General features: G+C 39.4%; 1 protein-coding gene across 1 annotated transcript in view; it reads left to right on the top strand.

The window, feature by feature from the left end:
- Positions 1-13,769, top strand: part of MPPED2 (metallophosphoesterase domain containing 2) — an 86,087-nt gene that overhangs the window by 14,531 nt on the left and 57,787 nt on the right. The window lies entirely within an intron of this gene.

Below are 13,769 nucleotides of genomic sequence, written 5' to 3'. Positions count from 1 at the left end.
TGGAACTGTAAAATCATTTCACTAGATATCCTCTGTTTTGGAGACCTCGGGGGGAGCTGTGAGGTCAGTCACTTAAAGCTGACCCAACAGGAAACAATGAATGAAAAACTCTCTTCGTAACGTGGACCCTTGGAGAGGATGTTCTTTTCGCTTTGAAAACCTTTTGTAATCCTCATCTAGAGGTCTTGTCCATGGCTCTCCGGAGGAATGGACAGTCAGTCTGAACAGAGGCCAAAATTATTATAGTAGTTTGCTACTATAGCTCTAATCTTAGTCATATTAACAAATCCACTAAAGAGGACACAGTAAAAGAGGGTAAAAAAGCTTATGCTCTGATAGCAAGCAGCTGGATAGAGAAAAATCTTACTCCTTCCTGGTTTGGGTTTTTGTTTTGTTTCATTTTGTTTAATGTTTACCAGACATTTTGCTGTCACAAAAACATTACAGAAATAACTTTCTCTAACTTTATAGTGCTGCATTGTCTGAATTTTAAAAGAATTCTCAAACCTGAGTTTTTCACTCTGGAAAACTTCCAGCCACCTCACCTGCCTTTTACAATGTAATGCGCTGCATAGCTTTACTCTGCTCACCAGCTGTCACATATGAAGATTTGAACCACCTTTATTTTTCTGTTATAAAAACGAAAGAATCAGAAAAACTCACCCAGTACGGTGTATAGTTCGGGCTCATGTAATGTATGTGTATATTTAAATGTTTGTGAGAGTGTAAAAGAATACATAAAGTGTTTACATATGCATATGTATAATACAAGTAATGCTTACCTGTTGCCAAGAGAGGAGGTTTGTATGCAATAATAGTGTTGCAAGCCTGCTTCATTTTGACACTTTTTGGCTTCCTTTCTAAAGCTAGGGCAATGCCAGAGTGGTTCCTTAAGATGCGGAGGAGGGATTTGTCTCATTGTAAGTTCAAGAGTGAGTTGGGAGGAAGTGTTCGTTTAACATTACTGTTTGGCACTGACGCTGGGGCCGACCAGAGCAGACAGTGTTTGAAAGGGTGATAAGAAGTGGCAGTGATAGCCATGCTGTAGGGTTACTGGAAGGGCATGAAATAACATCTGGCCATTGGACTTTCGAAGTCTAATTCATAGTTGTAACAATTGATTGAAATGTTTCTGTCGTAGAGTTGGCAGTGCATGTGGTATTCATGTCAGTGTGTCCCTCAGGAAAAAGTCAAGTGGTGGTAGGAAGGGAAAAAAAAAAAGTAAAAGCTGCAGAGTTGTGCTGAGAATAACTATGTTTTTCACATTCAGTGTTTACATGTGCTGTTTAAAAGTTAAAAATCTGAGCGTGTGAGGAGATGCTTTTCGCAGGAAATACTAAAGTGGAGCAGCAGAAAATCATAGGTGATTAGGACTGGGAGACATTAGGAAGGAAATGTATGAAGAAGGTTGCAAAACACAGCACAGTAAGCTCCAATCAGTTCTCTGATTGTCTCATTATACTGAAATAATTTGCTTTTATTTTTTCTTTATTAACTCATTTTGTTTGTTTGCTTTTAATTTTGTCTGTTTAGGAAGCCTGCTTCTTATCCAAGCTTAATACTTTCTCTAACAAAATGAGTCATCTAAGATTCAAATATACAATGCAGGATCAAACTCTGTTTGGAAATAGTACAAATGCTCATTAGACGAAGGAGTTTTTAATTTTTTTCTTAATAGGAAGAAAAAATACTTGATTAACAATTGGGGGATTTGCCGTGTTGTTCCATCGTGGAGCTTTTGTTGAAAGGGGAGCAGTCCACTGCATCAAGGCCAACGCCTGCTGGACTGTCTAGTGAAAACTGCTTTCTAGGCTGTGGTTTCCAAATGCGAAGTTTTTATTTGTGGTCCTTGCTCAAGATGTTGCTCCTGCTGTGTGCTGTCACTGCTTTGTGCTTTTATTTTAATTCTGCTGGTGCAGATGTTCGTGCAGCTTTGCTGGGACCTGGTTTGGGAGGAGGTTTGTCTGAAAACCTAGAAATGAGCAATTGGGAGAGGTGACTAGGACTGCCTGTGGGCTGGCAGTGTAGCTTCTGGATTAGTGGGAGAGCGAGAACGCCCTTTTTGTGTTCTTCATTGTGGATACTCATGATGCAGATCCTGCTTTACTTCTACACTGACTTTGGGGAAGGCCGAAATATCCATGCTTGTGCAGTTATAAAATGAGTTCTGCTCTGAGTTCTGCCCTATGCCAGATCTTCTAATGGGCTTGATGGTGAAGGCCGTAATCTTGATGGGCTTCCTAACACAACTTGTCATTTTGCATGAAACAGAGCTCTACAGTGGGGTGTGTGTGAAATAGTGTCACAGGTTGGGAACCACCAGAGAAAATCCAGGAGGAAACAGGTCCTCAGGTAGTTGTTTCCTCTGGTAGGAAATTGGCAGCACAGTGTGTGCATTAACAGCACTTCCTTGCAGTTCCTTCTAAATGGTGGTTGTACTTTGTATTACCCTCAATTGTAGCTTTGAGATCTTGTTAATAAACTGGTGAGAGGTCATACTAAACATACCGAGGCTGAATTCTCTTTTCCCATGATGCCCCAACTGCCCGATACTCTTGTTATTAGTTTTTAAAAAAATTACAAAAATCCACCAAATTTTACTATTCATTGGGGATGGGAGGGGACGGAGGAGAAGGGGACTTTGACTTGGAGATCCTCTTTACTGTAGGTTATTCTGCTAGCGAAAAAAACAACTAAAGATGATATCTTACATGAAAGCAGTTACTTCTGGAAAGCTACTGAGCGTGTTGTAACTTCTACAGCAGCCCTCAGACAAAGCCATGCTTGAGCCTGGAAGGTGAATTGACCAAAGCCTCTTAATTCTAGAAGGAGCAAGTCTTACTCTTTAAGGGTGTAGTTATTCTCAAGTGTTTTGGAGGCAGCAGGAGATGAAGCAGGTCAGGATTTTGTAGGTCAAAAAACACTATAGTAGAGCTAGATAGGAAAATGGATAGCAGAAGAGCATTCTGAAAACCTTGCTTGTTTTGACCTGGAGGACAGTATTCATTATGCCCTCCCATCATTTGACTTGAGTGAGCACAAGTCCAAGCCCTTCACGCCCTTTGTACTGTCCAACAGGTGATATTAGTGGCAATGTGAGAATGCAGAAATGTAAGGAAAGCTAAAAACCAAATGGATCCAGATGTAGAGTAAGAAATAGTTAAAAGACAGCTGTTCCCAGGTTTTAACAGCTTTTTTTTTTTTTTTTTGGTCTCCTCAAGCAATTTACTGAATTAGCCTCTCTGTTTCCTCACTTTAAAATTACCAAAACAGTTATCAGCCTCACAGGAAAGCTGGGAAATTTTAGTTAGTTTTTACGGAATGTTCAGTAATGAATTTTTTGATGAAAACTCATAGAAAACTTATTTAAAAAAATTCCTTACAATCTTGCAAAGCTCTCGTAAAATTTTGTCCTGGTTCCCCAAATGCATCTGTCCCTGCTCCACAGTGACAACAGAACAGGCATTTCGCTTGCCTGTTCAGAAAAATTACTATGAGTGAGTAGATGAGTGCAATTTTACAAATGTTCCTAGTTAGAAGCAAAAGTAAAAAATGTGCACAAGTTAGCGAAAGTGATGATTGTACCCTACTACTTCATGTCTTTACACATTCTGTTCTTGCCAGCTCTACAGTTTATTGCAAATTGTGCCGTAGTTACAGTAGTTTATTATCAAAATACATATAAAGAAAGATTTAAGTTCACTTTCTTCTAAAGAGTGAAGTGTGAAAATAGAAATCAAGCGTAAAGATGTGTCCATACAAGGGAAAACAGATTCAAGTAGTTCAGAAAAGGTACTGTGCAGCTAGTGCTGAGGAATTTCTCTTGGTGGGGAACACCCCTGTTCTCTAGGAGAAGTGCTTAAGCTAAACCAAAAAACAGGACTCTTGGTAATAAATAGACTCCCTGGTGAGCCGTATAGGAAGAGCTAGGGTACTTACAACTCATCACGCAGTCTGTCTTATTAGAATAAGCTTTTCATATTCTCAAGCTTTAAGAAACAAGACGGTAAATAAAAACGAGTAAGGTCCTTTTGCAAATTATTTCTACTTTGTGATGTATGGGATCTAAGATGTAATTTCTCAGTGTTCAGTTACTAGCAAAGTGGAGTGGAATTCACCTCTGTGCGGGAGACCTTCTGTACTGCTCTTCTGTGAGAGTAGGAGGAGTGCTACTCAGTGTACGCCTTACCTGCACCCAGTGCATTGGGATTAATTTCACTCACCTAAGTGATTCTCATCTAAATTTGAGTGATGGTTTCTGCTTGCCCTAATACAGTTAGGGCATTGCATGATTTTTGCATGTCTGATGCAGTGATGGAAATCATGAAATTTCTTCTTTTGTTTCAAAGTGTAATCAGTGATATTGCATTTGCATTGCTTGCAACTGAATCACATAAGTAAAATTACATTGCCTCCATCTCTTCATATTATAAAATGTTATGTGATACAGCTTGTTTCCCTCCTTCCCAGGGTCTTTCATGGTAATATTCTTTTTTTCTAAATTTGAAAGCTACAAAGCATCTGTCTTTTATACCTGGCCTGGAAATACCTTTCTGCGATGCACTTCCCTGTCTGCCACAAGAACCAAGGTTTTGATGCTGCGCAGCACACTGATTTGTAGTTTGCAAGGTCTTGTGTTCTGTTGCGCAGCGAGTGCTGCCTAAGCACCTTGGTGTAATGAGCAGCAATCCCCGAGTCATGCATGGTGATACCTTGCAACTGTTACTGGCGAGTAGTAGCATCCTGGAGGGTTTCAGCTTATTTGGCTTTGGAATTGACTTCTAGATAATAGTGAAATCAAAATCTTTCAGTCCTTCCCCCTCTCCTTTTTTACTGCTATAGAAGTGAAGGTAAGTACATTTTTTAAATTGAATTTTTGAAAAGTATCCCTAAGGCAGTTTTCTATCTTGACTATAATTTTTGAATTTGATTTTTGGGGGGATACTTCTTTGAAAATAATGGACAGCAAGGATAACTGCCGACTGCAGGAGTCAGTAACACTGCTGACAAGGGTGAATGCCCTAGATATTCCCACTGAGGATTCTGAATTAATTAATTTTTAAGATAGAATTATAAGCAAAATGAAATGTTCTTTGATAACCTGTAGCACTGTGGTTGCCCACAAAGTCTCTGTTAACTACATTATTGATAAAATCTCCTGATGTATATGCAGCAAGTGTTTTTCATAATATTGCTTGCCTAAATGTGATTCATGCATCAAATAAATGCCATAGACAAGTCATGATGATGGTGCAATGAAAATAGTCATTGCTATTTTGTTATCTTTTTTTTTTTAAGGATGCAATTGTGCTAGAAGGGTTTAGCAGCCTATCAATAGTAGATCTATCAGGAGTGATAAGTAATCACTGCCTTAGGAGAAACTACATGAGAACACCAAGTAATGGGAGAGATTAAAAAAAAGGCAAAAAAAAAAAACAGTGGGGGAATGAAAGAAACCAAGTTCAAATGAATTGTGCAGATCTGAGGAGTCTCCAGCTGAAGCTGAGCTGATGCAGTGTTCTGCTGGTGCGCAGATGCTAGATTTTTTCTTTCCCTGTTACAGCTTTATCTGCAAGTGCCCCCCCAGACTAATGTTTGTATTTTGAAATATTTTGGAATGTATACCATTCGACCTGTGGTTTCCTAGTCCTAAGTTTTTGGTACAGAAGAGAGAGAAAAGAGAGACAAAGCAATCTGATACCATCTTTTTTAGCTGGGAATGTGTTTGGCACAATCTTTCACAAATAAAAGAACTTCCTTTCAGTATCTGCAGTGCAGTGTCCTACAGCCCTCTCCGTTCCAGTCACCAAGGAATTGTAGTATTTCATTGATTGAATCCAGTTCTTTGGCTAGGCTTCATGTTAAAAATGTATGCCAGGGAGATGGTATGAGCTGTAGCAAAGACAGTAGCACTAGAAAGGTAACGGGTAGATAAAAGTGCAAAATTCTATACAGGAGCATTTGATGCCCAAAGCGAAATTTTGAGAGAAAACTTAATACTGGCATTTTCTTCCCGCTAAATATATATATAAATGTATGTATATATATGAAATAAATACTTTGGAAATAAATACTGCTTTGGATTACTTGCCACTCTAAACCTAGAATAATAGCTTCAGCCTTGGTTTTGTTTAAGTTCAGAGATGAGTGTTAAGAGGTGCTAGAGGCAGAAATCTTTGACAGTGGATGAAATGCTTCATACGCACATAAGTGAATGGCAAAAATGCAAGCCTTTTAAGACTGCATGACTATTGTGAAGAGTTGTATTTATATGTAGTAGGAGCACAGTGTATGATGCTCAGGTTTAGATGGAGAAGCATTTTGCTACTAAAATCTTTAAAAAGTCTGCTGGGTTTAGATGCAGGAGAAAATACACAGCCTAGTAAAGACAGTTTTTTTTCCTTAAGAACCTCATCCTACCCATGAGTTTTCTCCAGAGAGATGTGTATTGTGAGTGTGTGTATCATGGCATGCATGCTGTACTGGTTCACATTCAGAAATGGATCTTCCAGGAAATAATGCCTACATGTTTACTTCCTTTAAATACTATTTTTTCCCGTTATAAAAACCTTCTCGGTTGTTTCTACCCTAGAAATAAGCCCTCCTTATTTTATGCCTCATGCAATTGAAGTAATTGGAGAGATGCGACACATTAATTTAGCCTCACTCTAGCTGAGATATAAAACGTGAATCTCGCAAATCTCATTGTCTTGGAAATTGGATTCTAAATTTCTGTCTCTGCTGGCTCTGTGATTCCTGATTTCACATTCCAAATAGATTTAATGAGTCAGTGTCTGTAGAGCTTATAGTGAGGAAATAAAATATTTCCTTCAGTATACAGAGCTTATTGACATACCTTCTTAACAGGCGAAGTTTTGTTAGCAGAAGAATTTTTTGGGGTATAATTTATAGCTGCTCCTGAGTCTGTCAACAGAGGGAAAGAATTTGGGAAAAGTATTTTTTAATGGCTTTTAATTGAAACCATCCTAGCACAAAAACAGTGTTTTACTCTTTTATTTAAACCAGAAACTTTTGCCTGAACATTAGAGTGACTGTGATACTGATGTTGCCATTGTTTTCAGTACTGGTTTGCTTTTGTGAGCTTTGGAAAGCCACAGACACCCAAATTTTGAAAGGTACTTCATTGACTGGAAAGAAATTTCATCTGTAAGGTAATGATTAAGAGAATTTTCAAAAGCAATCAAACAATTCAGTTTCTGAATTCCCATTAATATCAGAGAAGGTTAGGTGCTTCAGAAAACCAGCATGTGGCTATTAGCTACTCCCCAAAGCATCATAGAAAATCTGGATTTTACCCTTTTCTGCTTTTATTACTCAGCAGAATTGGGAATTTGGAGTCTTAATAAGCTGAGGTTTGTGGTGGGCTGAGAAGATGATACATTCCTCTAGCTGCCTCATAATGCAGGTTTTCCAGTTTGCCCAAATTGTGACAGTGAATGGTATAGATCTTTTCCGTTGCAATCCTACAAATTTCGCTGAAAGCAAAGCAGCTCCAGAACCTGTAATGAAAAGATCCATCATTTCCCTGCAGCTATAAGTATTGGAAACATTAACAGTAAACTGAGTGGTGCATTGAATTCTCATGTGGGTTTGTAAATGTGGAGGTGTTTTCCCTTTGCATTGACACAATTAATGGCATCTCTGAAATAAGCATCAGATCTTGGTTTTAGAGTTTCCAGAGCTCTTTCAGAGGTTTTGATGGGAGACACATGTGCATGGAGATTTCTGGAAGAAGTTATAACTAACCTGAGGTTGTTTGTTCTTAGGTGCATGTGCATGTACATATAAGCTTTACCAGACAGAGTGGTGAAAGGTCCTGTGTCGTTGGCTTGTTAGGCAGAGAGGAAAGGAGGTGTTTTATTGGGGTTTGACCATGCTAGAAGAGGGGGTCAAGGTAACAGAAGCAGTAATAGAGATGGTTTAAAAAGGTGGCTGATGGCAGTCTATTAAAGCAATACATATGTCATGTTCCATGTGTTTATTGAAAGGAAATAAGTATCTGGCTTTGTGTCGTTCAGCACATGGTACCACAGAACCACCACCTTTGTCAGGTGCATCCTTGTTTTGAAATCTCTCATTCCCGGACAGTGTTGTGTAGAACTGGGGTCCACAGCTGCGCTTGGGAAACCCAAGAGCTGCCCTGTGTTTGAGGGGCAGCCTGGCATACAGAGATGACATTAAGGATGTAAAGATGTTAGTGGCTCGTCAAGGTGGCCCAGACTGTAGGTGTTTGAGCTGGGGTTGGGGCCGTAGTGTAGTGAGCAAAGGCAGCAGCGTGGAACGGGCTGAGGACAGCCAGCTCCATGCACTGGGGCTGCGGAGCCTGGGAATGGGCAAGGCAGGGAACCATGCGGAGGGCATGACTTGAAAGTTTGGAAAGCAGAAGAGGGCGGAGGCAGGATTAACGGGGAGGCTGCTGGCCAACCTTGGGAGCTGCAGAGCCACATAGGCCGCTGTCGGAGTGCAGCAGCTCTCAAAAGATTTTGAGGGAGTTTTAATATTTAATGAGGAATAGGAATGTCATAGCTCTTCATGTTCCATGCTGTAGTTTGGGTTTCTCATGTGATGGTGTAGCAAATCTTGATGAGATTATTTTAATAAGAAGGATTATAAACCTTTTCTGTTTCTATTCCATGTCTTGAACTTGTGCAACACATACTTGTGCATTTCATGCATATTTCTTCAACTGAGAGAGCTATTGATGTATTTGGGGAAAAGAAAATAAAGCCCCAGTTCTCGCATGATCACCGAGTTTCAGGACTTGTGAATCTGAGAGGAAAAACAAAGTCGTGTGATTTGGCTAGAGCAGCAAATGCTGTCAGCACAGTAACAAGACGTTTTCACAGAAATTCCCATTCTCTTCTCATGAACTTCATATGCCAGAGGGGGTATGTGTAGAGGCAGATGTTTGCATTGAGAGAAAGGAAAACATGAACATACAGAAAGTATATTGCTTTCATTTTCCAATTCAGGCAAAATTATCTTTCGTTGCCATAGCTCCCAAGGGAACTAACAGTGCTTAAAACCAAACTTTTTGTAAGTGTTTTTGCAGAAAATGTTTGTATTTTGATTCTAAAATAAATATACTGAGCTATTTCAAAAGGTATTTGGTTTACAAATTTTGAACATAGGGTTAGCAGGAAGAGTTTGAATATTTTGCAAGAGTAAGCTAAATTGCAAATAAATAAAACCATCACTATGCGTACTAAAAGCTTTGAAAGTTGAATAGGTTATTTTTAAAGAGTGTTAATAACAGATATATGCTTTTAATAAGAGAAAATTAACTGGATAATGTGTCTCCAAATGACCCCTAAAACAGTAGAGGAAGTGGAGCAATACGCACAGATTTTCCATGGTAAACAAAAGCCTGTTTTTAAATTGACCAAGAACGAATGCTAATTTAGATGTCATAAAAACAAACCTAAGAATGGAAGCATGTATATTTATAACCTAATTGAAATGCTTTTAAAAGATGAAAAAAGGTATATATTTTGATAAAATCTGGGAGAGACATGGGCCCATATGTTTCAGGACTCTCCATATGTCTGGTGAGTTTGAGGAAGGGTAAAATTATGTGATCTTCTGCAGTTGCCTCTGCTAACTTGCAGGAAGAACAACCAGTCCAGTTTAAAAAATAGTGGACTGTAAATAGTACTACTGCTTTTGCAATGTACTGAGGGTAGAAATATTTGTGCATCTGTTAAGTGTTTTTGTTCAGCATAGGTGCTGCATTCATCGAAGTTGATATATTCTTCCTTAGGAACAGGAAATTCTTCCTGGATGAAGTTTAAGATTTTTATTTTATCTTCATGGATGAATTGGTTTCTTGGGAATCCTGCTATAAGAGAAAATGTGGGGGTTGACCTGCTTATCTCAAACCCCAAGTGAGTAGGGAAGTCAAAGGCTGTGTGTTGATCTCCCTAAGCAGAAGCTTTGCATGGGACCAGCTAGCAGAGCTAGAGCTTAGAATTGCAGCTGCTGAAGTCATCTGCACAGAATTATGCTTTGGAATCAAAATTTACACTTCTTTCAAAAAAAGGATGCTTGTGTTTTTTTCTAAGCTCTCTTTGAAAACAGGAACCCAGTGTAATTCTGCCTACAGGTTAGTCTCTTGGAGCATCAGGCTGCTATTTTGTCTTTGAGGTAGTTTGCTAGTGCTGTTCATTTATAAGACAACACTACAAGAATCTAGTTGAAGCTTGAGCAGAATACGCACCATGAGAAGGTTGCTGCTTTGAAGAATTGTGAAATTGGGGTTTGCCTCTGAAGGACTCTTATTCAATACTGTTCAGCCAAGTAATTACCTGATAAGCAAGATCCTTATAGAGTTTTACAGGGATTATATTGTCCTTTTTGATTCCTGAACCCCTGTCAACAATGCTTTAATTGTGACAGATCATTACTGTCATGATCTTAGGGAGGCAGTGTTGCTCAGCTGCCCAATGCGATTTTACCCTGGGCCTTACATAAACTTTTGAAAAAATAGTTAAGTGGCTGGTCTTACTAAGGTACAAGGTGTCTTAGGATAGATGTTTATCTGTCCCCAGTGGACTTAAGTGAAAGTTAGGTGTCTAATTGCTAACATAGAAAGCAAAAGCTTCTCTTTTCACTTTGATACTTTGGTAATACTGAATATTTTGTTATGTTTTCCATTTTCTGATTACTGCATTAATCCAAACATGAACATTTAAATCATGCTGGTGTTATGTTTACTGTATCATTCCATGAACATGCTTGCCCAAATGCAGTGGTAGGATAATCTGCAAAGTGCTTCAGTCTGCCAGCTCAGGAAGACTGAAAAAACAGAGCTTCGGCGGTGGTGGAGTCTGTCAGAGTTGGCTGGGTGTGCTGTGTCTGAAGCAACTGGTAAAGGAGCCACTCAGTTACCTGGTACATACTGTGATTTGGCAGAGGCTCATGGTGAGCAGGGCTGAAGTTATTTCGTGTTGAACCGTGAGGAGAGACAGACACGTGAGAGACACCTGCTCGCGCTGGAGCTGCTGGAGGTGCCGGCGTGCAGTGCCCGGAGCGCGGCTGCGGGGGGAGCAGAGGCCCGGCAGGATAGACGGCCCTGGGCGGGAGGATGCCCGCTGTGTGTGGAGGTTAACTTGCCCGCTCCTTTTGTGATACACTGCTAAATGAAAATCTGGCAAGACGCTTTCCTATGGATAAAAAGAAATGTGAATCTTTAGGATTAGCAATAACACCACTTTTATTAAGTTTCTATTGAAGGACTGTTTTGAATAAGATAAAATTGATGGACTGGACACAATAACCTTCAGCATCTCACTTTCAAATACTTACTAGTCAAGCACGACTGAATAGGGAAGAAATTAAGTTTAGATATAGAAGAAGGGTTACTCAGCAACATTGTAGTGTATGTGAAGAGGAGAAAGAGGAATCAGAAACTTTATGATATTTAGATCATGGAATTTTCTGTAAGTCAAGTCATTGCGTGAATAGAAGAGATCCTAAACCAGATTTCAGTGTCAGACACTAGTAGGGATTGTGTAAAGTGGAACAGTTGAGAAGAAATGGCAGGGATTGGAAAAACATTATGGCTATGCAGGAACAGAAGGGTCTCCACAAAGGCAGCCAGTGCCAGTCATCACTCGTGTGGGGAGAGTCTGAACGAGGCATGTGGGGTGATGGAAAGTGCTAGTGATTCAGTTTTTGTGTGTCTCGAGAAAATGTGCTCCAAAGTGCAGAGATGTTGAGTCCCCTGTGTTTACTCCGAGGCATATTCGTAAAAAGTATCAAGTTACCTTTAGAATCTATGTTGAAGGACCAGATAAGAAAGCCCTATGGCCTGCCTAGCTTACCCTTGATGGGTAAGTGAAGTTTCTGTATGGCAGCAGCTTTGTTAAATTCTGATTTAACAGCAGGAGAAAGCTCTGTTTCTGGTGGGAGTTCAGGTTTTGTACTGGTTTTCTGTAGAAGTAACCAGTTGTATGCCTCAACTAACAATACCTGATGCTTTGAAAGAAAAAGGAGGTCCTATACTAAAAAATGAGAAGGCAAAAATAAGAATCTATGCAAGTGCCTCATTTCCTATTTATTATATCTCACAGAAAACACTTGTTTGTAAAATAAAGGCCATATTAAATCTTGTAGAGCCTGAATTTTGCAAGTTAGCTCAGTGGATCAGAGCAATCAAATACATCTTGATTGGAAAAACTTCTGCTACCTGGAAAATGCAGTCTAAGAAATAAGATCCTCCATGTATGCCTGAAATTAAAGCTATTAGTAAATACTCTGCCAAATTAAAAAAAAAAAAAAACAGTAAAACATTTTTTTGTGTTAAATTGAATATTTTTTCCATTGCAGAACAGTCCCCATAGGGCTTCAGTTTCCTGAAGCATTCTAAACTATTCCCAGTTCAGGAAGCTGAATCAGTCCCTGGAGGATCCTTTGGCCTCTCTCACCTATGTGAGGAGCCAAAGTTAAGACATCGATGTAAGTTTCCATATAGTTCAGCATGTAAATGAGGATGCATTTGTGTTAGGAAAGATAATGGAACGCTTCTGTGGTCTGTATTTTCTCATTAAAAATCTGAGTATTTAAGGAAAACAGATTCCCAGTTTGCTTGTGCTGCATACATGCTTTTCATTCAGTGTGGAAAGCAAAGCTCCTAGAGCTCCTAGAGAGCTGCTAGAGAGTTGAATTTTCTTCTTTGCTTTCAGACAACAATTCTTGAATGTCTGTTGTTGTGCCAGTTCATCCCAGTAAGTCTTAGAGAACTGTTATTTTTGGTACTTGAAAATATATGGAGCTAATTTTCATTGCTGTGGTGGTTTGAGACATAACTGGACCGTTGTTCCAGTGCATCTTTTGCATACCACAAAATTTCTAGCTCATTCTAAGCTCTAATCATAAATAAAGTAGCCCATCACTGGGATGGGTTGAAATTTTATGCAGTTAGGATGGGCTTTTCTGTGGTTTTAATCCAGATGTTATGTTACTGAGGTGTCGATTTACAACCTGATACATCAGTCTCCAGAGGAGAAAAATTGAGCAAACCAAAACATGGTGACTCTGCAGTGAAATAATAGCTGTCCTGGACTTGATGGTGGCTCACCTTTTGTACTTTAAGGTCGTTTCATACAAACTAGAACATCTAACCACTAAGTATGCCTAAACCACTTGTCTCTTCCCTGTTATCTTCCTCTGTTCTGCCTAAATGAAGTAAAAAACACAAGTTTCTATGCTGGGTCACTTACTGCAGTTGGTAAGATCATTTCAATGAAGTGTAGCTTGCAAAGAGCCATTTGAACTAAGTTGTTAATATTAATTAAGAAATGCTTTTTATCCAGGGTTACCCAATGTTCTGTTGCATCATTTCTTGATTTTATAGATCTTGGAAGATAGGCTCAAGTTTTTGTATGCGTGAGGAGTTATGAGCATGCTCAGTTCTGCAGTTTCCATTCCTCATTGCAGCACTGAATGTATTCGGCTCTGGGAGCTGCTCAGGTGAAGGGAGGGACCAGCCACCTGCTAGAGGGGCTCATGCCACCTGCTCATGTAGCATGCAGGTGATGGAGGAAAGTGTGGCTGAGGTCAAAGTTTCTGAAAACTTGTTTTCATCCATATTTAATCAATTTTCTAAACACCCACCAATGTTTAAATGGTCAGAAACTGGCTATATCATATGGAAATTCCTTTAACATACTTCCTTGACAGGTAAGTTTTTGATAAGTGTTGTGGTCCCTTCTGGGTTTTTGACAGTGTTGCATTATGGAGTCTTTCCT

The sequence above is a fragment of the Tinamus guttatus genome, unplaced genomic scaffold (genome assembly GCF_059628265.1).
Source record: "Tinamus guttatus ecotype Peru unplaced genomic scaffold, ASM5962826v1 Tinamus_guttatus_pri_ptg000240l, whole genome shotgun sequence".
NCBI lineage: Eukaryota > Metazoa > Chordata > Aves > Tinamiformes > Tinamidae > Tinamus > Tinamus guttatus.
This window is presented reverse-complemented; position numbering and strand designations above follow the sequence as displayed.